The 24,293-nt window shown below is 41.8% G+C and overlaps 1 protein-coding gene across 6 annotated transcripts in view; it reads right to left on the reverse strand.

Moving 5' to 3' along the window:
• SGMS2 (sphingomyelin synthase 2) overlaps positions 1-24,293 on the reverse strand; it is a 138,863-nt gene that overhangs the window by 23,515 nt on the left and 91,055 nt on the right. For all 6 annotated transcript variants that reach the window (XM_090036739.1, XM_090036740.1, XM_090036741.1 and 3 more), the window contains one exon: positions 20,036-20,128. The gene's annotated coding sequence lies outside the window, so the exon portion shown is untranslated. The remainder of the gene's footprint in view (positions 1-20,035; positions 20,129-24,293) is intronic.

The raw sequence follows: 24,293 nt of genomic DNA on the forward strand, positions 1-24,293 counted from the left end.
CAATGGATACAAACTCCCAGAAGGCCATTTCAGGCTCATTTCCAGGAAAAACTCCTTCACAGGCAGGGTGTCCAGACTGTGGAAGAAACTCCCTCCAGCGATGGTGCAGTCACCTACCCTGGAAAGCTTCAAAAGGAGACTGGACAGTTACTTCACTGGGGTCAAGTTATCTTTTTCTGCCTAGTGCAGGGGGACTGGACTCACTGATCTACAAGGTCCCTTCCAACCCCTAACAATCTATGAATCTACATGCATGAGTAGATGCACATGCTTACTGCCCAGTAAACTATGCTACTTCACAGTAAAGTGTCTTGTGCAGACACACCTATTATAAGCAAAATTTAATTTTCTTTGTAATCAAATAAAAAAGTTAATGGTACCATGCCCATTTTATGTCAGCAACCAATTAAGCCCATTCCAAGCATGAAAATTTTAATGACCTCTGCCCTTACCCCCCAAAAGAAATGAAAAAAAAGTCTGGATATGAACTGTGGACTTTTAAACTTAGGTTAACGGTGGTGGTATGTATGATATTGTTCACTGTGGGGGCAGGCAGGGAGGACCACCTATATTATACATCAAGAAAATAGCTTAGACTTATACTTGACATTTCTAACAATATATACAAAGCTATTTTAATCTCCCAAAATACAATGTTAAAAATATCTTCTCCACAATTGTCTGGCTCCAGTTTCTCCCACTATAATTTAAAATGTAAAACCAGATTATGTTAATGGAACATTACACTAATGCAACATTCATAAATGGAACCACTCATTTTTCTGTTTCCCAGTATTCAAGCCTTATGTTCTATACACATTTCAGAGATCCCTTTCTTCAAGTAACCTATTTAGCAGAAGGATTTACACTCCCTCTGATCACTGGAGATAAAAGTATGTACCCCTTATGAACTCATATTTGGAGAAAAGGTGGCAGAACTTTCAAAAGGGAGACCCATCTCTACAGAAGGTTCATAGTCTCATTTAAAAATGCATTTCTACATGGTAATCTGATCTATGTAACAGTGCCTTCTTGCCCATGTACAAACTGAATGATTTGTGTAGTCAAATTTTTTAAAGGAAGAAAAAAAAATCTAACTTCCCCCCAACCTTATCTGTTATAAAATACCTTCTGTGTTTCAAACTATGGAAAACTGCATCGTGTTATAGCCAACTACTTTATGATGTTCTCTCTGTTTATGAATGATACTTTACATAAATAGCAATGATGCACAAATAAGAAAGCCTATCCTCATAAGTGTTTCCTATGAAATTAGGAGTTCAACTATAACATGCCATGGCATTCCCTTTAAAATGAAAATATTTTTTCCACCACTTCATTTAAAAACTAGAAGTCTTGACTAAAAATATTTTATAAATGAACATTTTCCCATTTTTTTCTCTATAAATTTATATTGGTAAATTGAATGAATACTGTTTAAGAAAAAATTTATTCCTCATAGATATTTAAACACCCTGTCCTTTAAGGATCTAGTCCTATAAACGACTACTACCAGCTCTTACTACTGCAAGTATTACATTTCAAATGAGTGCAACTAATTCAACCCATAAGCACCAAGTCTGATCCAAAGATTGCTTACTTCTATTCCAGGCCATTACAAGGACTTCCATTCACATTCATTTCTCAGCAGACTCCAGGCCTTGTACCGAGTGTCTGCAAGACCAGCCCCCAATTTTACAGATTTGCATTTAAGCTACATTTTTCTAATAAGCATTTAAGTTTTGTTGTGTTTCATTTATGCACCGGGTATATTTTTCATCTGTCAGCATGGAAAGATGCATCTTTGTCATACAATCAATGGGTCAACAGAAGTATTACATGGAGGAGTTTCACCTCATTCACTTTTTTTTTTTTAATAATGATTAAAGGCATTTGAAACTAAGTCTTATACTTTGAGGTATATAAATACTACACAGGAGACAGGGCAATGATGTAGAGAAAAGTTTTAGTAGACATGGAAGCAAAACCAAAAGAAGTCATAGTTTCATAGTTTCATAGTAGCTAGAGTCGGAAGGGACCTAGGTAGATCATCTAGTCCGACCCCTGCCTTGGCAGGAAAGAGCACCGGGGTCAGATGACCCCGGCAAGGTGCTTATCTAACTTCCTTTTAAAAATCCCCAGGCTAGGAGCCTGCACCACTTCCCCTGGAAGCTGGTTCCAGGCCCTAGCCGCCCTGACTGTGAAGTAGCGCCTCCTAATATCTAATCTAAACCTACCCTCCGCCAGCTTGTGACCGTTATTCCTGGTCACTCCTGGCAGCACACGGGGGAACAGGGACTCCCCCAATACCTGCTGATCCCCCCTGACCAGTTTGTAGCAGGCCACAAGGTCCACCCTTAACCTTCTCTTGTGGAGGCTAAACAGGTTCAGGTCCCGTAGCCTCTCCTCATAAGGCTTGCCCTGCTGACCCCTGATCATACGAGTGGCCCTCCTCTGGACTCTTTCCATATCGTCCACGTCCCTCTTGAAGTGTGGCGCCCAGAACTGGACGCAGTACTCCAGCTGCGGCCTGACCAGTGCCGCATAGAGGGGGAGGATCACCTCCCTGGACCTGCTCGAGATGCATGACAGGGTACGGTTGGCCTTCTTGACTGCCTCCCCACACTGCCGGCCCATGTTCATCGTGGAGTCAATGATGACTCCAAGATCCTTTTCCATCTCCGTGCTGGCAAGAGGGGAGTTCCCCAACCTGTAAGTGTGGTGCCGGTTCTTCCTCACCATGTGCAACACCTTGCACTTATCAGTGTTAAACCCCATCCTATTCTCATCCGCCCACCGTTGCAACCTGTCAAGGTCAGCTTGTAGCCTATTGCACCCTTCTAGTGTACCCACATCCCCCCACATCTTAGTGTCATCAGCAAACTTGAACAGGGTGCTTTCTACCCCTTCATCCAAGTCACTGATGAAGATGTTGAACAGTGCGGGCCCAAGGACCGAGCCCTGCGGAACCCCACTGCCCACGTCCTTCCAGGTCGAGAAGAACCCATCCACTACCACCCTCTGGGTACGGCCCTCTAACCAGTTGGCTACCCATTTGACCGTGTGGGCATCGACACCACAGTCTCCCAGCTTTTTGATGAGGACAGGGTGAGAGACAGTGTCGAAAGCCTTCCGGAAGTCCAGAAAGACTACATCCACAGCAACCCCTGCGTCTAATGATTTGGTGACCTGATCGTAAAAGGCCACCAGGTTGGTCTGACAAGACCTGCCACTGATGAACCCACATTGGTTGCCCCTGAGCGTGCATTCCCCCGCAAGGCCCTCCTGGATGTGTGCCAGGATAATTTTTTCAAAGAGCTTACCCAGGATTGAGGTAAGACTAACTGGCCTGTAATTTCCCGGGTCCTCTTTTTTCCCCCTTTTTGAAGATAGGGACCACATTGGCCCTCTTCCAGTCCTCCGGCACCTCACCAGAGCACCACGAGTGCTCATAGAGCCGTGCCAGGGGTCCCGCAATGACCTCGGCCAGTTCCTGTAGAACCCTAGGGTGAAGATTGTCCGGACCAGCGGACTTGAACACGTCCAGCCTCTCCAGAAGTACCCTAACTAACTCCTCGCTAACCCCTGGCCCAGGCGTGTCTCTCCCGGGGCCCGAGGGGGGTCCAGCAGGGAGGTGGCTGAACTGGTCCCTACTTAGGAAGACAGAGGCAAAGAAATCGTTAAATATGTTAGCTTTGTCATCTGACATGACGACTAAGTTGCCCATCGTGTCCTGCAGGGGCCCCACATTACCCGGGACCCTCTTTTTACCCCCTATGTATTTGAAGAAGGACTTCTTATTGTCCTTAATCCGGGAAGCTAGTCCTATCTCCATCTCTGCCTTGGCCTTCCCGACTGCCCCCCTACATCCTCGGGCGACTGTAACATAGTCCTTCTTGGTGATGACCCCATCCCTTCATTGGGTGTATGCCTCCCTTTTAGCAAGGAGACATTCCCGGATGTTCCTAGCGAGCCATGGGGGTTTATGTGCCCTTCTGCTCCCTTTGACCCTTGTTGGGATTACCTCCCTTTGGGCATGGAGGATCGTCTCCTTAAGGAGCAACCACTCACCTTAGACATCTGGCTACCTTCCCCTCTGGGTCCTCAGCGCTTCCCCAACGATCCTCCTTAGCTTGTTGAAGTCAGCCCTCCTAAAGTCTAGGGCTGTTGCCTTGCTGCAGCCCTTTGCCACCTTACGCTGGATGGTGAATTCCAGCAAGCGATGATCACTGTCTCCCAGGTGGCCCATCACCCGCAGCCCCCTCACCGGGTCATCACCCGTGGCCAGCACCAGGTCCAACAAGGCGTCTCCCCTGGTGGGGCTGTGCACCTCCTGGGTTAGATGGAGGTCCTGCACTCTGGCTAAGAACCGACGTGAGCGATCAGACTTGGCTGACTGCTCTTCCCAGCAGATGTCTGGGAAGTTCAGGTCCCCCATGATGACCACATCCTTAGCCCTCACTGCCTCTGTGAGCTGACCTAAGAATTCCTGGTCGAGCTCTTCTCCCTGGTTGGGAGGTCTATAGTAGACTCCCACCGTTAAGTCTCTATCCCCTGGACTGCCTTTTACTCTAACCCAGAGCACCTCAGAGTGCCCCCGCTCTACCCCCTTGCTAATTGACGAGGAAGTATATTCCTCCTTGATGTAGAGTGCTACTCCTCCACCTTTCCTTCCTATCCTGTCCCTCCTGTATAGCCTATAGCCCTTGACACTCACCGCCCAGTCATGCGATGAGTCCCACCAGTCAGACTGTTTTCCTTCAGAAATTTATTGTCATCTTGTGAACTGGAACCTACTCTAAACTTCAGGAGTGCAAAAGCAGCCAATTCTGTTGGCCTGGGTTGAAAACCATCATTTGTTCTACCACTTATTTTGTGGCACTTTTCCCCAGGCTGCCTAGAATCCGTGCATGGATTATGCCCAAATTGGGGAACGTGGCAACCGTAGACTTCTTAAACAATATGCTCCCGACTCTTTTTTGTGCTCAGCATGGGTAATTTCTATTTTTTGTACTGTGTGAAACATTTAATACTGCAATAAATGCAAGGCAGGGAGCAACAGGTTCTAGGTCACGTCAGTTTGAAATTCAGGCCAAGGTTGCAAGATTTTGGCAAGCTGCACACACATACTGGGCAGCTCCACAGGAGCATTTCCCTATGCTACCTGAAAATGGGTGGTTTTGTTACAGTATTCTAGCTAGCTTCTGGGTTTGTTAAATAGATTTAAAAAACAAACAAACTCAGAAGTGAAAATCTAAGGAGGTATCTCCCCTTCACTGTACATCAACACGATAAAACTGGAAAGAAGGAAAACATCCACAAATGTCAAGGCTGAATATGGCCCACAGACCAGATTTTTATAAACACTCCTGCTCTACAGTATCTGTGAGAACTGGTAATAACTTCAGTCTCATGAAATTCTTGTACATTCATAGATTGTTAGGGGCTGAAAGGGACCTTGCAGATCATCGGGTCTAACTCCCTGCTCCAGGCAGGAAGACAACTGGAGTTAAGTGACCCCAGCAAGGTGGCTGTCTACTCTCCTCTTGAAAACCTCCAGGGTAGGTGACTGGACCACCTCTGGAGGGAGTTTATTTCATGGTCTGGACACCCTGACTGCAAAAGAGTTTTTCCTGGTATTAAGCCTAAAGTGACCTTCCAGGAGTTTGTATCCATTGGTCATGGTCTTCCCTGGGGGTGCCCTAGTGAACAGTTAGTTATTCACCAAGCTCCTGATGCATTCCTTGATAGCAGCTAACTGCTATCAAGTCCCCTCTCCACCTTCTCTTCTTTAGGCCCACGTCCCTCAGCCTTTTCTAATATGGCTTGCCTTGCAAGTCCCTGATCATACAGGTGGCTCTTTTCTGGACCCTCTCAACTTTTCCCAGGTCCTTGTTAAAGTTCAGCACCCAAAACTGGATGCAGTAAACTCCAACTGTGGTCTTATCAGTGCAGAGTACAGTGGGAGTATCACTTCTTCCTGTACTAGACCTTTATTTCTGTGTTTACTGAATATAAAGTTACAAAATAAAAGAACTGGGTTTTAACCATGCTTTACAGCTTATTGCTTTTACAGCTTACATAGACACAGTGGGTGCATCTACACACACAATTAATGTGACGTGATAAACTCCGGAGCAGTTTATGCTGGAGTATACTGCTCCCAGGCACAGTGTCTACACATGCGCCTGGGTCAGCAGCACTTCGAGCCAGAGCAGAATAGCCCAGGGCTGGAAGCAAGTTCTAGTCCTGTTTGCAGCACAATGACTCCACCAGAAGGCCTGTGGTGGAATGAATTAAAATTTACTGTCCCCTAATATCAGCGGATATGTAAATTGTGACGCTTTACTGTGGAGCCAATAGTCTACTCAGCAGGAAAGTGCACTTGTAGATGCCCCCCAGCAAGGACTGCTTCATGAAGTTAGAGCAAGTTGTAACTCTGAATGAAAAGAACACATTAGATCTAAGGAACTTTCGAGGAAAATGACAGTCTTTTTCTGTAAATAATACTCTAATTTATGCATACTATCTTTTTTTCATACCCCTCTTCTTTTAATTTATGGGCAACTATAAAACACACTGGTTAAAACAACCTACCCTGCTGGATTCCTAACTATGTAAAAAGTCCCCTTTCCTTTAAAAAAAAAAAGTCACAATGTTTCTTCTTTACTGTTGAAAGCAGGTATTTTAAACAGAAATAAATGACTGCCACATCAGAAACTGCAGCAGATCCAACAAAAGAACAGCATTGGTAAAATGTGTTACAACCAGCCCATGAGGCCATTTAAAATATTTAACCCTACTTACAATGTCTTTCTTTTTTGGTAAACAGCTAGGGGAAAATGCAGTGAAAACAAAGAGGTGCCATATTGTTACTGACTGAACCTAGATAGCCACATTTTTCTTGCTATGAACTCTGCATAATCTCTATAAAGTCACAGAATGTACGTCAGCAAACTATCATCTTACCTTATCCCACCATACTTTATGTAGTTTGATGGACAAAAATCCCTTAACTTTCAATGTTTCTCTATACACTATATGCACTAAACTATCAAAGGGTTCATTTGTATTTCTTAAAAGTGCTTTACAAAAGAAAGGAAAATGGAGGCAGATTGCTTTTGAAAGATTTATGTAGAACAGAGTTAGACCATCAGTCATATTTATACCAAGTACTATATAAAAAGGTGGGTAAAGTGCTTTTAGATCTACTGACCAAGTAAGTAAATATCAATATCCCCCCATTTTACAGACAAGAAACTGGATCAGAAAGAAGCAGCAATTCACCCTAGATTTCCCAAGCAGATCAGCAGCAGGACAAAGAACAGAACCTAAATCAACTGTGCTCAGGCCAATGTGCTCGCCACTATGGCTAGGCACAAACATTACACTTTTACCAGTATAAGTGATCAGAAACTCGTCTATACCCATAACAGAATAGAAGTTTGGCACACAAAACCAATCTATACCCTTAATAGTACAGAAGTTTGGCACATAGACTGATTTAAAAATGGTGGAACACAGTCTAACTTTTGTCCCCCTCGCCAAAGGGTGAATGTGTGTTCTGTTCACTACTAACCTAAACTATACCACTTACTGAAAACTGTGCAACTTAAATCAATTCTGCCTCAGGCTTTTTGAATGTCTCTACCTAGCCTAAGTCATACTGACCAAAGCTGAGCACTTCTGACAATTCCACCCAGAAAAGTGAGTGCCTGGCTCAAGGAGACAGCAGGTGAAGGCAGAGACAGGTCACTGAAACTCACTGTCTGTCTCAACAACACCCTACTGCATACCAATTATCTCCCACTCTGTTACAGATAACGCAACCAAAAATAGAACTTAAGGGACTTACAGACAATCATCTCTTGTTCTCCTTGTTGGCTAGAAAACTAGTACAAGCACATTCCTTGCCTGTAGATGTTCATTCTGTCCTCGTTAATGATGACAGTGCACAAATTATGGGTTTTTCTAAACCACCCTTCCCTTCTTAGTTATGGTGAGAGCATAAACGAGCCAGTATGTGTGAGCATAACACATGAAACATGCTCATGAAGATCCTGCTGCATTAGGAAAAAAAAGGAATGACTTAAAAAGAAAAAGGATGTAATGGTAAATAAATGGAATCTGTTCTCCCAAACTTCTAGAAGCAGGATTAAAAACAAAACAAAACACCAATGTTTAAATAAAGCATTTGATAATTTAATTTCAAGTAAATACGGTAAAGAGGAAAACCTTCATATTATTAAACACGTGTAATTCTAAAGGGGGGGAGGACTCTGACAGAAGTGATATTTGTCAAGCAATTAAACCCCTGAAAGCACTCTACAGCTATGCCCTGATAGAAGTGCACGACTGCAGAGCGCATTAGAAGCGCCCAATCATGCAATAAATTTAATTTAATTTAATTTAATGAGGGTTCTGAAGACACTCCAAAGTGAAGCACCTTTATTATCTTCTGTTTGACGCTGTAGGTGAGCAGGGCTGGGCTGCATCAGCCCAGCACCTCCTCCACTTCCTACCCGCCCCATGCTGTCTTCAGGGATGGGAGCTCTGGTCTGGGGTCTGCCCAGCTTGCACTTGAAGGGTGCGGGGGGGGAGGCAGATGGATGCATCTCGGGCATGAAAACCTTGTAAAAATATGTCAAGGATGTTCATTATTTACTTTCTTTAAGAGTATTCTCCCTCCAGTCCATTCAAATGACAGTTTGGGTGTTTAAATTTCATATAAACATTTTTAAAGAAGCTATGAACTCTATTACTACCTTACTTGCATACTTTTCACTTTTTCAGCCTTATTCTTTGGAATGTTCCTAGTATCTATTTTTTGTAGGAGGTCTAGCATTATAGAAAAAAGCCTGTTTTGTTTGGGAATGTGCAAGACCTATTATATTATAAGCCTGTTTTATGTCAGTTTTGTCTATTTTAAGAATCAAGCCAAAGAAATAGCCAGCAATACATACCATTCTCAAAATCTGCCAGATTATGTTAAAAGAAATTGCATGCATGTTTGTTTACAGATTGTTACATTCATTACAATGAAAAATTTTCTGAAATCTTTATTTCAAAATCCTGTTTAAGTATATAGCTTAAAACTACCTATGATTTCACCATTTTTGTTGGAATCTTGTTTTATTTTGACATCCTTAATCTGTAGGGCCCTGTTCTTGTGAACATCTGAGCATAGGAACAATTCCATGCACATGAATAATTAGTTCTATTGACTTCATCAGATGCATACAGTTAGGCACTGGGCAAGTGTTTGCAAGACTGGGACCTGTGTATGCAGACTGAAAAAAAATTCATGTTCATTTGTATTAGCATCCTAGTTCTACTACCACACTACAGAAGGTTAACACTCTTCTTTTTAGATGCCCTTCAGAGGATGGCTCATGAGGCAGAGATATAGAAAGACAGTTCTCTAAACACTGGGAAATAATATGCTCAGACAGATCATTTAGCAAGATTGAAAACACAACTGCTTGAAAGGCTTAGTAACCCACTCTGTGAGAGCACCAGCTGAACAATCAATAAAAGTGATAAGTTATGGCAGATAAGTTCAGCTATTTTTTCTGAAACTTGCTTGAAGCCACAATGTTTATTTTAGAATAAGCATGTTTTCCTTTACCTTAGTACCTGTCCCTTCAATCAAATAATAAGAGTCTACAAATTCATTCTGGGTTTTCCAGCCTACTTGCAAATCTGGAGGCATTCTTGGGATGCTCTATCATTAACACAGGCCAAACCCCTGCCTGAACTAACCTTCCAAAGGAATGGCAGGATGGTTCAGTAGTTTGAGTACTAGCATTAATTTAGCAAGACTTTGGTTTAAACACCCAAGGGCAAAGTCTTCCTATATAATTTTACCAACTTGCCTAGTCTTTATGGGCACCTATACACATGCCTGATGCCTGCTCCAATGCATTCTAATTAGAACATTTCAGCACTCCATGCCAAATTTTAACCAATTTTGGAATTATAAACTTCACTGCTAAACAACAAAGAAAGATTGCTATACCTTTCTGTCATCTGACACCACCAGGAAAGAAATTCTGCTTTATTTGCACATCAAAGAACAATTCACACAAAGGAACTCTCATGGACCCAGAGAGTTCAGCTTCCTCTGTGCAAATGTTTATTTTCTACCTATGGGGACTTCTACCATCTTTACTTTCCCCTCAGCCTGAAGAAGGGCACATGTGCCTGACAGCTTGCAAAGAAAGGATTTTATTTTGCAATTTCTTTGTTGGTCTAATAAAAGATATCATCTCTGAACCAAGAGTTTGAGAGTTTTGCATTTCTTTTTGTCTCAGAGCAACACAGCTACCAAATACATCACTCATTCCAAGAAGGACTTCGATAGTGCTGTAATATTGGACCCAAAACTGGCTATTTCTCCCCTAGAATTTAACTAACTCAATCCCATTTAGTGACATTATGAACACAGTCTACATACTGTCTTGCCAAAACACATTTTAGAACTACCTCTGGTTACCAGAATTCCAGAAACTCAAATTACCCATTAATGGAAATTATTTCACGTTTGCCCTGTACTTGATGACAACTATAAACTTCAATCTGTATTTTGTGTGTCCATTAGACTCGTTACATAATACCATGTTCTTCAAGTGACGCTTCAGGGGAAAAAAAAAAAATCTAAAATACAGGGCATGTTTAGAGTCACAACAGATCAAACAAACAAAAAAGTCTGCTATATGCACCATAAGAGGCTGCATCCTTATAAGTGTGTCTTTAGTTGATTTTTTTAGTTACAGCTTTCAGAGAAGTTGGAGAGCCTTAAATTCACGGACATCTTATATTTGAAGGACTTTGGTAAAATACCCTGGCTTAATAGCTTTGGGTATACTTTAATATATAAAATCTGGGCAACCTCTAACCTGGTAGCAGCCACATTGAAATTCTTCCAGATACAGCTGCCCTTTACAATACTGCAAAAAGCAAATTTTTTTTTCAGATTTTTTTGGATGATATTTTACTGGAAGAATATGCCTGAGAGAGAACTATCTACCTACCACCTCTATTTCCTAGGTCACCATACATGAAAGAAAATACAGGAAAGATTACAAGTTTCATATTGTTCATGATCCTTGAAATCTTTTTACTACCTATGCCCACCACATCCAGAAGCAACCATCCAAAAGAGATGAAGACCTAAATGCTTAGCACATACCAACTATTCCAGTAACTGCCCCCTGAAGCTCTTCTCTGAGACAATTCTGGGTACTAAAAATGGGTGAATGAATACCACATACTAAGAGGGCTATGTTTCCATTTCTTTCCTCACTTCTTTCCCCCCACCTTTTTTACAGATTCACTTCAAAAGAAAAAAAACAATGTAGTGCTGTTGCTTCATCCTCATGTGTATTTAATTTTTAAGGACAGTTAATGATTGTCAAGTGTGCAGTGCAAGACATATGACGCTGGCAAATCTAATTCAAACCAAATGCAGGTGACAATCAGACACATTTATAAACTGCTTATGCAAAACAGTTATTCATACAGCCTGCGGGAGAAGTGTTTGTTTCTTAATACTTTAAAAAGGCGGGTAAAGTATATTGATCTACCACTTATGACTCCAGTATAGAAAGATCATTCTAAGGTGTACTACGTGGTCAAAGCTGAAATTAAAGATACCAACATTTAGGTCAACTTCAACTACAGAAGAGTTTTAGACTTCAGAGGACAATTCTGGGCTGTCAACTCCATTTGTCTCCAGTTGTGAGGATAAGCAACCTCATTTAAAGGTTAAGAAAGCCATAAACAGATACCGCTAAGTCAGGGGCAGGCAATTATTTTGGGCAGAGGGCCGCTTACTTAGTTGTGGCAAGCCATCGAGGGCCACATCTGGCCCCCAGGCCGCATTTTGCACACCTCTGCACTAAATGGCTCACCGTTGTCAGACAAGGGGCCCAAAAAGGTGGCACAGGGCAGGATGGGCCCACCTGTCTTACACATGGACAGAGAGAAGACTCAAATAGTTATTCCCTCTGGACCCTGGCACATGTTACATTTGTTACAAGTTATATGGGAGTTGCATGCAACACATTTTAACATGTCAGACACTTAAGGAATTTATCGTACTGGTATAAGTGACTGGAAAACAGTTTAAATCTGTTACACAACAGAAGTTCAGTGCCATAAACCACTTTCAAAATGGCTAAAACCAATTTAAGGTAAACCTGGATGGATATTGTTTATATATAGTATTATATAAACACGAATGGATATAGTATTAGTAACTGACTTAGGTTAAAATCGGTTTATCGAACTTCTGTCCCAGATCCCTTGCAGATTCAAGTTAACTTAACAGTCTCCCAGCATCCCAGGATGCTTTGCACCTCCCCCGCAAACCACCTTTCCACCTTTGCAGGGTGGGCGGGCTTGCCTTGGCCCAAGCTGTTTCCTCTAGCTAAGCAGGAATGCATGATTTAGCACTCCCCAGTTTCTGGCCTGGGCTACTGACGGCATGTAGCTACATTCTGGAATCAAAAATGAATGTCTCTTCACTCGCTTATTGGTTTAATCTAGACCAGTGTTTTTGTACCAGGACCTATTTGTAAACATCAATGCCCAGCCTTAACCCAGAGCTACTCATTCCTGACCCACTGCCCCCACCCCTAGGCCCTAGCCTCCTCATGTGTGGGGCACTGGGTGGGGGGCGGTATATGAGGCATGGGAAGGCCCTAAGCAGCCCCTCACAGGCTGGACTCTGCCAGCTTGCAAGGGAAAAGCCTGTTTTCTTAAAGGAGAATCTATTTTTAAAGTTTGTTCACGAAGCTGGTATATTTTTGCAATCTACTTTTGGGTTGCGACCCATGGGTTAAGAAAAGCTGACCTAGGCAGCTTAGACTAACCTGCAAAGATTGAATTGATTCAGCCACAGGATTTTTGGCTACCTGTACTAAGCCACAGATCTTAGTTCTCTAGCTCCTTCAGCTGGTGAGCACCAGCTGTGCAAGCTCCTGCACCACTTTTTCCATCAAGGGAAGCAGCTCCCCAAACATCTAGCATAGCACAATATGCAATGTTTCTGTTCCACAACAAAATTCCACAATGAAAATATCTGCCAACACCCTTTGTGACTTTTCAGGCTCTGCCTGCACTTATGTCTATAAAGTAGGGATCGGCATTCATCTCTCCTTACCCTCTAAGATTTTGTAGAAAATGTTAGTTAAACTTCACAACACTGTAAAAAAGGAAAAGGGATATTAACATTAAATATTTTCTCTCCTAGCAAAGGAAAGGTCAATTTCAGCCTTATTTCATATATCCTAGCATGTTCAGGGCTGTCTAACAGCTTGCAGCATCTTCTTAAATTTGTTCCAGGAATTTTAAGAGAACAAACATGACTTTAAAAAACAGCGATTAGCAAAAGGGCAAATATTTTCTTAGCTGGCTACATCCTCCATGCTACAACTTCCCTGGATCATTAAAAATGCTTGCAAGAGCACTTCTTACTCCCACTTCCTTAAGAATCTATCCTTTCCAGATTCAAATGAATTTCAATGTTATATCTAACAGGAAAAAAATGTATTAAGTTTAAAATTTAAACTCTGCAAAGAGAAAGTTGTGACTCATATATATTCAATTAACCTCTTAATCCAGCCAACTTTCAAAGGCAAAAGTAGGAAAAATACTCTGCTGCTTATTTCAGTGACTTTTTAACAATATTATAGCCACATCTTTATCTTCTCATTCATTAAATGCACATCAGGTCTCATTCAGAACTCATATTCCCCAAGCCTCAAAATCTGGAGTGACACAGTAATTTTACTGTAGCTCAAAGTCAAACTGAATATTAAAAAAATGCTTCAAAAAGCTGAAAGCAATAGATTTTAAATGGCTCATGTTTCAAGTTCCTATAGAAAGTATACATATTCAAACTTTCCTTTCCTTTTTTGTGTCTTTGTGGAAATGTATTTAGCAGAATTCAGATTCACTGGAATCTGACAGGCTACACCATAAACACTTCTGTTATGGTCTCAAACTAGTAATTTCTAGGCCGACAACCGTGCACCCTAAGCACCCATACCACCCCAGGCCATAGTCAATCTGGTATTCTATGGATAGGAGACAAGACTTCAGAGAAAGGGTGGACACTGTAACTTATACATGGCCAAAAAAAGTTTCAGAGGATCTAGCTAGCTACCTGGCTGCCTGAGATGAGCTCATACCAGCTAGAATAAGAAAAGCAAAATTACCATTTAAAGAAAAACTACAACCCCTCCAAAAGGAAAAGCCTCTCACAATGACCAATCCCTTGAGCCCTACTTTACAGCCTCTTACTTGATCAATCTATAAATCCTTTGCTGTGACATCGCCAGGATCAAGGGGGTCTTCTTCTGTCAGGCAGTACTATGTTGAGTCATATAACATTAACCTTGCTGCCGGTCCCAAGCACATCAGACATACACTAACCCTTTTCCCATAAAAATAACAAACACAAACACTTAGAACAGTAGTAATCAAGACAACAAGACAAAATTAAGACGTTGAGATGCTGAGCATAAAGAAGTGATATACAAAGTGTCACAGCTCTTTCTTCCAATCCAGAATCTTGCATCTAAATAAAATAAAAAAAGAGTAAAGATACTAAAATTAGTCACCACCTTTAAAAGGGGTGACACAGCACTGAATAATCTGTGCTTCAAAGTGTCTCTGCTTAGGTTGTATGTTGACAAGCAGTTAAAAAAAGGCAGTCATATGTTTCACATCACCCTGATACGGGTTTATGTAAATATTTTTAGGATGCGTCATAAAGTAACCTCTACTGCCATGGGACACAATGCCAACTGAGTTAGCAATTGGGAAGTTACTCTTTACACTGTTCCAGAAAAAGATATTATACAGCTGTCATTGCATTTACAACAGGAATAAAAAAAATATATTCATAAAGCATTCAACAAGACACCAAGGTCACAGTAAAAGCAGTACAAGAAAGGCCTGCCTCAACTTAAAGAGAGTGAAGGTCAAAAGCAGGGGGGAGAAGAGGAGGAAGCAAACACCTAGCCTCTGTTCTCAAAGAGTCCAAAGTGCTTTACAACTTTAACAGATATAGACAGCAACTTCGTGGATCACCTATGCCATTGATGCAATCATTCTGCCTACCACTTAAGAGCCTGACCTCTGAAGCTGAACAGTGGATCTTTTAAGTTCACAGGAGTTTTACATAAACAGCCTAAGGTAGGACAAATGCAATCATACCCATAATGGTGTCCATCCTCAACAGGACTCATGCTCTCAATTTTGCAAGATATACCATTGAATTAATCCAGATCTCTGACATCACTTCTCAGGACTTTTCCATCTGGGATATTCAGTTCTTGAGTACATTACAATTCTGCCAGTAAAACCAACAATCACACCCTATCAATGATGTAGCCCAAGTGTAAAATCCACAGCATGAACAAATTCTGCCAAAAGAGGGTCAATTCTGTTAGCAACACTTCTCTTGTCTGGGGCAGGTGATTTAGTTCTGGCACCTGAAAAACTCTGCAGAACTGTATCAACGCTAGACAGCCTGAACATCTTATCACCTCAGACATCATTAAAGCATGTGAAACCTTGGTCTAGATGGTCTCTTTAAGCAGTATAGTGACATTTACTTGTTAATTCACTGAATTAAGCTAAACCAATCTAAAGTTATTTTATCGCTGAATAAATGTCAGTTACCAGGTTTTTCTGTGCTTTAACTATTCTCTTTGAATTCTCATCTTTAGTTAATTCAGATTAACTGTTCTTGGTGTCCCACTTCCATTTGCTGAACCATTAACACCATTTCCAACAGCACCTACAATAAAGAGGTGTCAAATTCAGAGAGGGCTGAATGTAATTTAGGCTACTTTACTATGGGAGCTGCTGTTGCCTCCAATAACAGAACTATGAAGGCAGCCAGGCCCCCCAAATACCCACACAGCTCTACCAGAGCTATGCCAGCTCCTCTTAAATCCTCTCCCAGCACAGCTGCACCCAAATGAAAGATTTTTTGCTGACAAAGCCATATCAGCTAGAAAGACTGATCCTTCCACACCCGCAGCCCAAACAGAAATTGTAATGAAGATCTAGGCTTTGGAGAATAACCACAAAACAATTTACCAAGGGTTACAAAGAAAGAAAGAGGTAGGGCTTACTACACATGAGCTGCTTTTAAATAACTGCCTGTGTACATGTTCTTCTACACCACAAGCAGAGGGGAGAGAGGAGAGCTCACAGCTGTTTCAGGCTGTTTGTTTGCAGACTTGGGCACAGTAAGTTGCTTTGGTTACATTATGTTGATATGTGGAAGGTTTCCATTTCACACACAGAAAATTTCTTTGGTGCTTTGAGGACTGGAAGCTTAATTCTTTCTAAATAAAAACTTTGAATCTGGTCACTCTGACTAAGTTCTGGGAGTCTAAGGAACATACCAATTGTGCCATATGCAATCACTTGCAGATACATCAAACATGTGGCCCAAAGTGGTTCGTTGGAGGTCATGCATCCTCACAATGATGCATCACCACTCTATGAGCTAAAAGTGTTATGGCATTGCAGCACAGCCTGGGGGTCTTCGTGTTTTAGTCACGGAAGAGGGGATTGGAAACTCAGGAACTCCGTCCTAAAATGGTACTAAATCAAGAGTTTTTATAAAAAGGCAACATATAACTTAGTACCATTGCAAATTCTCTACTATACATTTATTTCCTCTAACACTTGCTCTCTCTGAAGTGTTACCAACACACATCCACTCCACATAGTTTTCAAAACAATGCTTTAAAGCTTTTGAGTACAGAAGTTGCAGATTTTTTAGCAATTCAAGACAGCAGTGTAATCTAATCACTTCCTATATACCTCAATGAGTAAAAACAGCACAGACTGTTTCAGAATATTTTGATAACAACCTAATAACCATGGAAGCAAAGCTGGAGTACTTGTGACACCACCAGAACTGTTACTGCAGTTGTCCATCATTTATTTGAAAACTGGGGAATATAATGGAGGCAAATATTTGCCACTTATGTATGCCTTTCTATTAAAAGCCAACCTATTTCTAAGTTTCCTTTATTCACAAAGGGCTTAAGAGAGTTACCGTTACAAATCCTTTGACAATTTTACATTAGGATTTTGTACTGACCATGGTATGCTCCATTCATGCACCTGGCAATCTTCACCCAATTCGTTCGGGGCTTCTCGTGTTCTTATTCTCCTAGGTGTTCTGTTTATAGTGCTACAAATATTGGTCCATGACCTCTGGTACCAGGCCATCTTGAAGCTGATGTGGTTCAAGTCTTACTGTTCCTTTTCCATAGGAGAGTTTAGTTTAAAAATCTAACATTATGTACACAGTGAAGAAGTTTCAGGCATGCTTTGTGATTATGGATTCAATATAAAACATATTAATGTCACAGTGATAACTTGTTCTATTCAAAAACATCATCAAATGAAAGTGTCAAGGTTTTTCACCTGCAATTGTTATAAGTAGTGAGTATGTTTATTAAGCGAACATGTTTTCGAGCTATACCTGAAGGTGTTGAGAGAAAAAACACCCCCGGTTTTCAGTTGTTTTATGCATATGGCAGTACTTTGCATGTCATCATAAAGTCCCACACAAACAGAGAAAAACACCCATAACTTAAGTAAGAAAGAAGAAAAATGTTTAAGTGGGGAAAAAAAGTGTTTTATAATCATAAGAGGGGTAGTTGGGGGCAAATCGTTTATCAAGAACTGTTTCTCCTCCTTTCCCTCCCTCCCACCCTTCCTTACCCACTGCCTGGCTAGATTTTAAGCTAGCAGTCTTCTCATACTGCCTCAGTTTTAACACAATTGTTAACATTTGAAATGCGGGCATTACACTTTAAGAGGGATATAGAGAAATGGGAAAGATCCTGAGGCACGTAATAAATAATAAAAGGGCTGGAATGTAATCCACATGGCGAAAGGTTGAAGAAACAAGGTATACATGGTGCAGAAGAAAGCCTAACATTTGAAAGGCTACTATAAGATGGAGATTCCACTCCTCTCTCCAACCCTTAATACAAGATGAAAGGGCCCAAGGCAAAGTGGTTGACCTGCAGAAGGTTTGGTACAGCCTTTGTAGACCTGGGAACAATACACAACTGTCTTAGAGGGCTAGTGCTAAAAGATCCATCAGAATGATGTGCAACAATGCATGTGCCACAGGTAAAAGTAAGCTGGGCTAGAATATAGAATCTGCAATATGTGTTGGCCTACAGACCAATCTGTTCCTAACTGGAGTTGCTGTGGATGTGGTAAATGAGAATATTCAAGGGCACAGCTTCAGAATATACAATTTACTCATGGTTCAGTGACATGTGCACAAGATTGTAATGTCCTTCACGTCAATTTTGAACACTGGTATGCCTGTAGCTAAATTGTGCATCAGTAGACCACAGCATAGCCACCAAGGGAAATAAGGCTCACTATGAAGGATGTCACAGAAAAAAAGGCTTAAAGAAAGCAAGGGAATTCAAAATACTTCCAATTTGTGGTTGCTTATGATAGAGCCTCCTCTGTGATTTCTAGTATCAAAGCTGCTCCAAGTAATAGAACCTGATTTTAAAAAGTTAAAAAGATGTAGGAATTTATAATTCATCCCACCTTGATGGACAGAATGAAGACTTGGTCAGACACAAGTCAACAAGATCTCCAACATAGATATAAAGATGCTGAGGTAATCAAGGGTTCGAAGCTGTTACAGGAGCCAAAATTAAAGTGCAAGAAGCCTAGGAAGGGTTGTTTCAACTGAAGATAAGTTGACAAAAGTTAGAACACACCACACAACATGCCCACACTGAAGGACTGAAGACTAAGTGGACAGAAGGAATACCAAAAACAGGGTGAGTGGTGGAAAGAAGGGGACTAAGTACACGGATTGGTTCACATTAGACCTCAGAGAGGTCAAATCTGCTCACAGTGGTTAAGCACATAACCACAAGTTGTGGCAGGAGGCAAAAAGCTGATGATTCCAAATAGGAAGTGACAGTAAAGAAGATACAGATAAGCTGAGAAGCACAAATTCCATCAGTTGAATCAGCCCAGTTAATGGTGGTTACATTTAACACAGACTATAAAGCCTCTAAGAAGTTCAGAGTTACAGATTTCATTGAGCCAGAAGCCAACATTTTCTTCAGGTTCTAGCACTGTTGGCAGCATCTGATGTGCCTAACCACATCCTGTCCCCCTGCCTTTTTTTAAAGGGCTCCATCTCTACACCATATCTATGAACACTGTCACTTTGTTTTTGTAGTATTTCTTTAAAAAGAAAAAGAAAAACACTAAATTAATATAGAGACTATCAAAGCATTTTATTTATTAAAAATAAAGAAATAAGAAATTCAAGATAAGGTGCCCAAAATAAATCTTTGCATGGTACAAAATCCCATCCACTTTTGACACTGAAAGTCCTTTCACATAGAGTCATTGTACGATTAATTATTCATCACCCACATTCTCAATATGGAACCCAAAAAGTATTCTGCTGGAAACAACATTAAAGTATGAATAATCAGAGCTATTAGCTTAACAGCATATTACTATACAAATGCTTGGCTTCGTTTCTTGATATTAAAATGTCTTAAACTACCATCATACAGATTTAGACATACAACTCCCTCAATCCGTGGACACTGCAATAGCTGTAGTAGGGTCTATTATGGCACAAATATTAGCAAGAAAATGCTTTTAATAAAAACTGTTAAATAACAAATTAATTGATGTGAATGAACCAGAGATGACAATTTTCAGCCACAATTAGAAGTGTTGCATGTCAGAAACCCTCAAAATAAGGATTTCACAGACAGATCATCATCTAATCTGTTACAGCAGAATTACTACTTTTGTAGCTCAAAAGCACAAACGGGCAATTAAAAAAAAAAAGCTACAATTTGCAACCAAATCCCTAATTTTGTGTGTTAAGAGACTTCCCACAACTTAAATGATAAACAAGAAAGGCTGCTTTCGTAAGGTCAGTTTGTGGGAGCTTCCCCATAATTTTTATATCAAACTTTAACTTTACCTGTACAGAAACGGACAAGGAGAGAAGCAATTCAGCATGGCTCTTTCTGAAACGATATACTGAAGTTTGGCAGCAGATTGTTTCCTGTAGAGCCTGTAAGAAAAGAAAAATGAGACTAGTTAGCACCTTAAAAACACTCTATAGTTTTATGACAGAAGCTATGGGGCAGGGTACCAATATTAGTTGTCACTGGTGTGAGCATTTTGAATAATTTTATTTAATAAAAGTTCTAATGCTGAAGTCAATTGTTAGGAAATTTCTTTTAAAAAATGTAATATGATTCTGAACCGTAGCCTGCCACAGTTTATTTTTATTTTTCTGTACACTACAGTTTGGTACTGAAACAGAGGCATGCTATCATAACATTTTATGCATGTGTGCAGTAAAGAAAAGCCTTAATTCACCCTTTCTGATAACCAGAAAAGCTGTAACAAAGAAGTGTATTACAGTCTAGTTGGTGGTTAGTATAAACATTTTGAAAAACAAAGAGATCTGAACTTGGTAAAACTTCCATAGCAATATCTCTTATTAGTGAACATACACTACCCATAAAGTATCTTTAACACTTAGTGGGACTATTTATTATCCTTGTTTTTAGCACTACAGAATTAAAAACCCAATAGCAGCTATACAACTTTTCCATGGTATCAAACTGTGATTAAACAGCACGTTAGCAATTTTCCCATCTCAAGCTCCACTCCGAGATGTCAAAAATTAAGCATGAATTTACAGTAACATTTTACTGGGAGGGCAGGATGAAATTATTCTTTTAAGGAACTGGTTGTTAGAAACTAAGGCCATGTGTAGACAAAGCGAGGGGCATGCGTGCATGACACTTTAAGTGGGCTGAATGCTTTTGCACCGCTTTAATAGTGTCGGTGTTTGTACGCCTTGGCAACCTACTGTGCATTAATTCCAGCCACTGTATGAAATTCACTGGCATAATGCGCCTTAAATGGGACACAGTAAACTAAAACCCACTACAGCTGTGAAGCAAAGCAGCAGGCTCCATGCAGCTCCGCAGGAAGCCCTGCAGGCAGCCTGGCAGAAGCCTGGAAAAACAGGCACCGCTCAAGAAAAGCAGTCAGCCTGTTCTTCCTGTCCGTCTGCCTGAGCTGCACAGGGGCCCAGGGGCTCCATGGCTGCAGTGCCCCCTGAGGCTGCTTGAGCCGAGTGCCTGCTGGCGGATGCCATGGTGGAGGGGGCTGCCGCTGCCACGGAGGGAAGCACCAGTCCCCCCGCAGCCCAGGGACCACACTGCCTCCCGGAACCTCGCCCTCCCCTTCCCGCCACCAAAGAAGCAGGTGAGTCAGTGGGGTGTGTGCATGACATGGGGGTTTAAATCAGCCCTAAACTGAAGCAGTGTTTTTAAAAACCCTATCCTATTACTCAAAAGGCAAATCAGATAGCTCTATATACTAGCAAACTGTCTTTTATTGCTCAGAGGCAATATAAAGGTAACTCAAAACACACTGCCTCTTAAATTTAACATATAATATGTTGACTGTGGCAGGCCTAGAAAGCAGTCATAGCAAGTTAGAACCTGGTTTATTGCTATGGACATACTGAATTCACAATTGTGTGATTTTCATGGAAAAATCGGATGGGCTCTGAAAAATGGTGGACTTGCTGCAAAAAAAACCTAAACAAAACAAAAAACAAGCAAACAAACAATTTGAATTGATTGATTTTGAATTCCTCAAAAATCAAGCTGTAAGCAGCAAAGAGGGCAAGAAACCCTGCAGTCCTGAAACACGATAGGGAGGGAGATGGGGACAGGGCAAATAAGAGGCTGAGCCTGTGACAGTCTCAGTTCAGGAACCAGCCTGGGGCCAATCAAGAAGTGGGAAGGTTTTGGCATCAACTTAAAGCACCCACAGGCAGGTACCACTGAAAAGAAATCTTCTAAGATGGCCAAATATGTTTCAGCGCTGCACTGTGTAAGACACTAACCTGCAGGGACCTTACATGAAGATAAAGACAGACTGTTCCGTACCGCCTGCAGTACAATCCTTCACATGTAGAGGAGAACCAGCACAGATCCACACTTAGAATCCAAGTCACACATAAGCAAAAGGCTGTTGCAGAGGTTAAGAGTCAGAGCAAGAAACAAGCAACCATGCCCTTGCTCTTTAAAAGGACCACAGAAAGCAGCCTGGCAAGGGAGAGGTGGCATTTTCCCTCAGAGGCTTTCATAGTAGCATCAAATACCCACTGGAGAAACACGATCACCCAGATTTAGAGGAATTTACCTGAACCAAAACATGTCAAATGATGGCTGTTTTCTAAGTGCCAACAAACTTCAACAAGACTATCTTCCTGCGGTGAATTGCTTCACATGTATAGTCCACAAAGTCTGCATTGGCAAAGTGTGAATCTTTCTCCATTGTGGCTGATGAAGCCATCTGATCCTCAAAATAACTACGTACTGCACATTTGATTTGTACCAGGGATCTGGACAGATTGTGACCTGCCTGTATTCTTAACAGAGCCAGTCCACACCACATCTGTCAATTTTTCTGCTGTCTCAAGCCATAGCAAAGGTAAACTTGTCAGCTACAGCTTAAAACGTAACAAGATCTCCATATTCCTGTCCAATGAAGTCATGTACACGTGCAAGGCTCTCTGATATGCTGCAAGGAATACTGCCCAATGCAGTTCTTGTCACCTGCAATGTGCGCCTTGGCCACATCCAGACGAGCGTGGCTGTGCGGTATGTGGCACTACAGACATTTTGCACTGCAGCACCACGTGCCACACGTTCACCTCTTCTCTGCACTGCAAGGAAGTAGCATGCGGGGGGGGGGGGGAGGGACTCCAGGTAAGGCTGCTGGGGGCAAGCCCAGTGCTGGCCGCCCGCCCCCCCCCACCTAGGGTAACCTGCCACATGTCAGAGGGTGCATGGCACAGGTGTTCCCTGGGGACAACTAGCAGTGGCACAAGGTGTGCTGTTTGTTGTCCTCGGGGAACCAAATGTCTATGTTCATGTTGATGTGGCCATTCTGTCTTTAGTGAGGTGACATCTGATGTACACAGTTCCCTGATGTAGACAGCTCAGTGTCCTCCTCCAAGAAAGCCTTCAAGCATTGTCCAGGTCATAAGGTCCAGTACAGGAAATCCATCGCCAATCGAAGTGGGGACTTGCATGCCACTGTGCTGCTGCCACCAGAGCTTGTGCTCACAACATGGAATTCATGGTTCAAACGCAGTCTGTTACCACGCCTAGCATATACAATACTATCAGCAGTTTGGGAGCAAAGAGCTGGAAATCACACCTAGCATACCATGCATACGTAAACTTTGCAATCTCTTAAGCTGAGGCAACATTCAAGATCAAGTGACGTCTGTGGCTGAAAATGCCACCCAGTTCATGGAGTTTCTAACATGGTTTGAAGGCCAGCAGGCTGTGATCTACCACACAAACACACACAGCTGATGGATTTGGTAAAATGGATCAAAAACAGGGCATCATAAAAACTGTGAAGCTATCCTCATGAAAACCAGTGGAGACAGGAACTGGTCCAGGCAATACCTGTGAAGCTGAACTAATACTACAGGTACAACCTGTCACTGCCACCACAGTGAAGTCAATTGGCTGCCTCCTTCCTTAGTGCTGCTCACATTTTGGACCCCAATCAACTGCCTGTTCTGCGTCGTGACCCTCAGCTACTGAAATCAATCCCTGGAGGGCAGAACGAGCATGACAACAAACATGCTGCTTATGTGAACTTTGTCAAAGTGCCAGATGCCTGTACTTGCATTCTGGTACTCTGAACATCTGTAACCAGCTTCCACATCCCTAGACCCCAATGAAACACTGCCCCACCACACCAATAAACTCAGAGTACAGACAAGTGTTCACCCCAGAGGCAGAGAATGTCAGCAGCAACTGCCACTGGATGCAGCATGCTAGCATGAATTGCCCTTGCTTCAAGGTTAGCATTCAATTTCAGTAAACTCCTTCTTATAATGTCCTTTATTAATGTGCAAATAGTTGCTATTAGTTACAATTCATGTTGTATATAGCTTTATTTTAATAATTAAACTCTAAACTGAACTATCTTAAGTGCTTAGATTGCTTAATAACATGTCAATTAACAGCTTCCATGGGCACAGTCAAAGGATTAAGCCCATGGAAGCTATTAAGGGAAACACTGTTAAGCAATAAAGATGTAGTTTGGGGCCACCTGGCAATCTGGGAAGGGCAGGACTTCCGGGGCCCCTTGGCTAGAGGTGTTGGGGGCCTGCCACACTCAGC

This window comes from Crocodylus siamensis, chromosome 2, assembly GCF_052110815.1.
Source record: "Crocodylus siamensis isolate JL-2025a chromosome 2, ASM5211081v1, whole genome shotgun sequence".
Classification (NCBI taxonomy): domain Eukaryota; kingdom Metazoa; phylum Chordata; order Crocodylia; family Crocodylidae; genus Crocodylus; species Crocodylus siamensis.